Source organism: Protomyctophum bolini, assembly GCF_963924005.1.
Source record: "Protomyctophum bolini genome assembly, chromosome: 15".
NCBI classification, from domain to species: Eukaryota; Metazoa; Chordata; class Actinopteri; order Myctophiformes; family Myctophidae; genus Protomyctophum; species Protomyctophum bolini.
In genome coordinates, this window is record NC_137876.1 from 6,840,913 (window position 1) to 6,848,224 (window position 7,312).

The following is a 7,312-nucleotide window of genomic DNA, read 5'->3' on the forward strand; positions in this document are numbered from 1 at the left end:
AATAAGGTAGTTCCATCCATCCATCCTTCCATCTTCAACAGTTTATCCGGAATCGAGGTTCCCAGTCCAGGTTTCCCTTTGTGTGGGGATCCGGAGGCGTTCCCAGGCCAGTGTGGAGTTATCCCCCCATTTTGGTCCTTGGTCTGCCACTGGGTGTCCTCCCAGTGGGACGGGCAGTGAGGACCTCCCTAGGGAGACGCTCAGGGGCATCCCTACTCGATGCCCGAACCACCTAAGCTGGCTCCTTTCCTATAGTCAAGGAGCAGCGGTTCTACTCCTTCAGTTCTACTCACGTATATATGACTGAACTTCTCACCCTGTCTCTAAGGGAGAAGGCCGGCCACCCATCTGAGAGAACTCATCTCAAATTAACCTTGACTTTGACGTATTTTGGCGGGAGACACACTGCGCTGTGTCTTTTTAATGTTTAACATGACAGAAGGGAGAAGAACAGAAAGAATATGACGTCCTGTGAAAGCTATGACCCAAGCTTATCTAATACGCAGAGAGGAGAGGCAAACAAGCTGTTATTCCCCCACACGCCAGAATACTGTAGATATACACACATACAGTATATCTATACTCTACGCATATAAATACTCAGTGGTAATTAAATATGTATTTATGTAGATATTGTCATGACAGTGGATAAAAGCATGAAGAGAGATTTCCTTTCATATTTCGAGCTGCTAATTTCATACTTAAATTTATTCCATTGCTGCATATATGCAGATGCTGAGTTTCGTGTCTGTGGCGTGCATAACATTCCCAGCCAGTATGCAGTCAACTGGGGTGACCTTTGGACTTTTACGCGTCTCGCAGCTTTTGTCCCTTGATGATTTGACGATGAAGAACATTCATGTATAGGCTCTCATGTTCATCCACCGGCTTCTGCCGGTGTCTTCACAATGAAGTTTGTTTGACATGTTACTCTTTGAGCATGTGTATACCTGTGTACAAAGCAGTTACACAGACTATTATATTCACTCCAGACAAAGCAAGGCCACCAAGGGACTTGTACACAGTCTACACACTGTCCTATACAGAACTATTACATTAATATTTCTAGACAGCAATGCATTTATAGGGCTTCGGTTGGGGCTCATGCTAGCCACTAGAATTTACAGTATATCAATATATTATGACAAAATGCAAGTCCAAAATGCATTCATATATAGTACAATTCATTGCCAGCAGATATTAGCATGTGCAAGATGTTTGTATGGTTTTCAAAACAAATTACTTTTGTAAAAATTGTTGTTCAAGTGCAATACATTATCTCATGTCAATCTAATCTGTCTTTTTTATAATTAGACAACACATTTTATCAGCTCATCAGAAATAATATACAAGCTGTTAGCACAAAAGCATTACCGCAACAAGTAGCATGATATTTTTTCCCTTTTTTTTTTTTTTGCTGTGTTATCTCATTAGCTGTAATTATAACAGATATTATCCTGTATTATTGTGTGAGCCAACATATCCCCAAGCAAAAAGTCCTTCCCCCAGCCCCAACTCCTGTTTCCACAGAACGGAGGGTGGATTCTTCTATGCTCGTCTTTTCTTTGCATAAACAGTGCCTGCAGTCAGAGTCTACTCTGATCAAAGGGACAAATCTATCCAGGAGCAATCAGGTTGCTGTGCTAGCCTGGGCTGCTGACATCTCCAGGCTCTTTGATCAGAAATACATCATCTTCAGCAGGGCTGCCTGCCTGGATGCCTTTGTCTGGGGCCAGGAAATGGGGGAAGTGATAGCTCCCTCTTGGTTCTCCTCTTCGCAGCTACGCCTTTTGGCAGGCAAGATGAAAGCTACCCCAATTATAAGTGAAAATACCCCCAATGAACTGAGCTGAGCTTCTGGGGGCGCAGCAAGAGCCAGCGCACCGCCATATCATCGCTAAATCTCTATACAGTGTGTATGCAAAGATGATACAAAGATATTGTCAATTTCTCTTTTCTCTCTCCCGCTCTCCTCTGTGGAATGAGACTTGGGCTGAGATGGTGTGCCAGTGCAATTGAGGTCACATCCAAAAGCACCGCTCTTCCTCCTCCCAATTTGGTAACTGCAGTTCTAATAACATGGTCTTGTCGGCGAGGAAAAAGAAAAGTGAATGTCTAGGCCTCTGAGTGCACCCCCCCCCCCCCCCCCCCCCACCCTCCCCTCCTTTCAACCCCTTGACTGTGAGTTAAAGTGATTTTCTTTTTTTCCACTGAGCTTCAAGGGGTGGAACAGGGGCATGTTGAATGATGGACAGGTGTGGAGGCATTGTGTGCTGTTCTGCTCCGCACTGAAGGAGATCATTGATTTGCATTATGGTCCCGCACATAAAACACCCCCACGCCCCCACCGCTCCGCCATTGACACACACCCACATGCACATCTCGCCGTTCCACCCTTATGATCGCACCATACCTCCCACGCGGCGTGGCCCACGCCCCCCGTTTCCTAATCAAGGAGCCAATGTTTATCTCACTTCCTCCTACGTTCTGATAGGGGTTGGCGGTGCTAATCTCCAGCCTTCTGGTGCCGTGTCACCGAAAGCTCCGTCTCTTTACGAGTCGTCATGACGTTGAAAACATAATATGAGCCCTGGCAGAGTATACACCTGGATGTATAAAATAGGGGTTATTCCAGTCTTAACCTTTATCCCTCTCATGCTTAGCTCATAGCCTCATACCATGTTCAAACAAATCCAACCGATTGAATGCATTGCACAAAATCCTGAATGTGTCCTGAATTTTACTTCCAAGAAAGAAAAAAAACAGTACACACAAAACAATAACAGCCATAAAACGTGGGTGCTATACTTAAAAGGTGTAATCCCCTGCGTCAACAGCCTCTCTCTGCCTTTGTCAGAAGCATATCGGGTGTCTTTAAGCTCATCCACCTGTCAGTGAACTCTCCCAGCAATTACATGTCTGTCAAGTGTCACCTATCTCAGCTCCTCTCTCGCTGACAAGGGTTATGTCAGGCAGTCAGCCATTACGGCAGCCCAAATGGAGTCCGCATTGTTTAGAGGCCGGGGATGAGGAAGTGGCTGCATGGAAGAATGAACGGGATCTCTATAGTGTGACTGCAGGGAAGAATCCGTTCAGAAGTTATAGGCGTGGGGGGGTGTGTGTGTGTGTGTGTGTGTGTGTGGGGGGGGGGGGGGGGGGCTTCTGTCCAGAGCTCTCTCCTTGTTTCTCCTCGTATTTCTGAGAGCCAGATTGGCAGTGTGTTCAGTGTTCCAACCACACTGTGCCTTGAGACTCATCCAGGGCTGGTTAAATCTTTGCCCCGGGCAATGGCTTTTATATGCATGAGTTTGATTTGACCTGTCTTCGGGCCTGCATGGGAGAGGGTTATACAAAAGCGGAAAATCTGGCAGAATATTAAATATGATACGCCGGTTTACCTCTTGTCTACCTAAATCTTATTGTAGTTTAATAATTTATGCTGGATGTGTTATTCATTAATTTCATTATATCCCCATACCCTGTGATTAGATTTTCGCACGTTGGTCTCATGTCGGTGGAAGAGAAGCCCAAAGGTTTTCACACTAACATGTCCTTGACACTGTCAATTAACTTTGAAATAACTTATGATTTAAATAATGTAACACTTCTTTATACATTAATGTTTGTGATTAATACAATGTACCTTCATTTATTTATGCGTGTATTGAAGCGTTTCTTCTTTTTGCTTTGTTGTATTTAGTTTCTTTACATTTGTATGCAGGGACTTCTTAGACGATGGCTCACCTGGTAAGAGAGCATCATATATATTATATACCATATAAATAAGGATATAGTCCTACCCGCAGTTGGCCCCGGTTTGAATCTTCCCCCCCCCCCCCCCCCCCCCAACAAAAAAGAATGTTTTCAAACACCTCAGTGCGTCTCTGAATATTTCAGTGTGTATTATATTGTGAGAGGACCGTCAGCCCGTTGCAATGGCTGTTCACACAGCGTCTTTGGTATACAGCAGCCAACACAACTGAATATTGTATCGCCAGGTACTATAAGCTCAGTGTTAAAAGCATGCACGTGAAGACAGAAGGATTGAAATCTGGGTCACTTTAATGCTTCGGTCCGTCACACCGGTACATCTCTTCAGGCCTCGGGACGGAAGGCACATTGTCAAGTATTAATGAAGAAGACGTCCCTGTAGGGCTGGTGTTTGTCAAACCAAATTACATACATTCAATCGGAAAGGTGAGGATTAATCTTTGAAATCCCTTCTGGATGTGTAGCCTAGGAAGCAGCCTATAGTCTCTCACTGAAAGTACCCCCCCCTTCCCCCTGATGCTGACACGAATTGGCTGAGCAGAAGCATTGTGCTGTTTTGGTATACATACTGCAGGACGCCATGCCCGTAAACTAGTGAATATGCTGACAGTAGGACTTATGTATGGATATAGAGGCTGGTAAACATGCATAGGGTATAAACATGTTAGCAACTGGGACACGGTATATGTTATATAGCGGTATATGCCGGTATATATAGCTGTTTGCCTCATTGTGTTTTCCATTTTTGGCTTTTTTGCAGAATAAATAACTGCAAAAGAGACCATATATATTATATATATATATATGTATATATATATATAACGGTAGAAGACATCAGTCTTTTATATCAAGATTTATTTTTTACATTATTTATGAAACCAAGGACACAGCAAGAGGTGAGACATGTGAGACAAGATGGGGGTCAGATTCAAACCTCACTATAGGGGCATAATGGTCCGGGCCCAAACTGCAACCAGGCACCCCACAACCAGGCACCCCACAACCAGGCACCCCACAACCAGGCACCCCACAACCCTGTCTTGCAATGGGAAAAGTAGTCCTTGTGTAGATTTTCTTTTTTTTTCTCCCAAGCGATCAAAATAAGTGATTTGATAAGCGTATGACCCAACGAGCACGGTGGGAGCTGCAGTGTGCTATGGGTGTTGTTATGTCATTTTTCACCTGTACCACTCATTATTGGATATAATAACATCAGCTTAAGATAAGAAAAAAATGCATAATCCGGAATCTTGTCTGTGAAAACAAACCTCTTAACCTCGTATTGTCACATGCAACAGTTTTATTTGGATGTACGAACAACGTTCTCAATCACTTAACCCATTCTGACCTGAGATCAGATTCACACGAGGTTTCCACTGGACACACACTGGTCTGATTAACCCATTCTGACCCGAGATCAGATTCTAAAAATGTCAGTCGTTCTTCGATTTTTCAAAAATAGCAGACCTACAAGCTTGTAGATCTGCTATTTTTAAATAGCTAAAGCATAACATGATGCTAACACCAAAACGGGTGCCCGGTCAGAATGGGTTAACTACTTGAAGACCTCGTGACACGACTAGCAATCATCATATTTGACATGTGTTTCCTATAAAAAAGTATATGCTAGGGTGGGACATGATGTCACAGATATTGATTTGCATTTACAGTAGCTAACGGGTCTCAATAAAGGGCAGGATGTGCTCACACAAAATACAAAATACCATTACAGCTGGGTTTTTTTTCATCTTTGGGATAGATACATATAGCACAAGTTCAGTGCAATAAATATTTGATTAAAAACGAACCATTCATTTTGACGCCATAGGGACTTTAAACCCTATATACTTTGTTGACCAGAGACCCCCAGAGGTCTATACTAAGCCCCCTCTTTTTTGCCACAAATAGCCTGCAGTCACAGGTTCACAGTTCACAGCATGTCGCATTGTGACGCGTTGTGAGGTTGCAGATTTGCTATTTTCGCTGCAATGCGTGACCCCAGAATAGGGACGCTATAGGATTCATGTGTGATAATAATACAGAGACAGAGACTGCTGCTGTGAGAGCAGGTGAGGCAATCCATACACACCTTCATTTTTATGGCTGGGATTTGGTCTTCCATGGGAAAGAAGCAGTGGAGAACCCCTCCTCTCCATCTCTCCTGTCTTGCTGAGATTTAAATAAGCCTGAAGATTACTTGAGGGCCTTTAAATGCAAATGTGGGTGAGTGTGCAAAGCCCCTCCTGTAAACCTCAGCCTTATCATTTTGCCTCCCAGGTTAGAGCCTGTCTGGGACGGTATGTTGGCTCCAGGCCCCCCAGTAAGCTGCAGGCCAGGGCCACTCTAGAGAGATAGAGGGAGGGATGGATGGATGGAGATCCATGTCAAGGTCAGTGGTGGCTAGGCTTTCATCTGAGGACATGGTCATTTTGCGTGCCTTGATTTGCGTGTGTTCTTCTGTGTTCACGTGTGTTCAGTCTGTCCTCACATGTGCATGCGTGCAGAGTGTGTTTGGTTCTCTGTCAGCAACTACAGGCGCAATCACAGCACAAGGACTGTGGAGCCGGGTCCTTGGGCAGATAAATTGATAATCACTTATCGGATTGAGGAAAGAGTAAACATAACTGCATCTCACAGATTATGAAACCGCTTGGTGTACAGCCAGTGCGATTGGCTCACACTCTTCCTGAACCTTTTCTTTTTTTGGGGGGTGTGGGGGATGATAACAGATGTTTGAAGCGCCTTTGATATATTAGCTCTGATGGAAATCCAAGGCCTCTAAGCAGAGTATTTATGGTTTGAAACATAAAAGGGTCCTGGCTTGTGGATGCATTTATATTTGATTGGCACCCACTTCATTACTTAATGATTTCAAAAGGCTGTTATAAGGCTGTGCCTCAGCCAGCCAGTCCATGACCCTGCTGAGTCAATGTGCTAAACAGACACAGCCAACGCTATAGAAGCATATGACACATATAAGTACAGCACAGGACAGAACACACTAGACCAGTCCAGGGGTCTTCATCATTACCGCACAGGACAGAACACACTAGACCAGGGGTCTTCATCATTACCGCACAGGACAGAAAACACTAGACCAGGGGTCTTCATCATTTGTCAGGCCAATTAAGGACCCCTTAGCTTCTTCTGTCGTATGTCCTCAGACCTTCAGCTCCGTTACAGCAAGCAAGTCCAGTGTGTCATTGTCTAGGTCAATTAACCCACGATCACCATTCGGTGGCCGGTATATGGGGCAGCTGCGTCACGTGTCCTAAGATACAGCACGTGTTCCACAGTCTGTAGTGGGTTCCCCACATTCGCAGTGGGCGCTGTCTGTGAGACCGCATTTCTGCATGGCTGCACCAAAACGTCCGACTCCTGTCCTCCTCAGTCAGTTGAGGGTTGTCCACTCCTTGCGGGGGAGTTGCTGACCAGGAATACATGTGGGATCCTTGATGTAGTGGTGAAGCCTGGATGGTTCTGCTGCTTTCCACTAGGGTCCCTCCATCTCGCCTTCACCCAGGAAGCCTTGGAGGTGTCG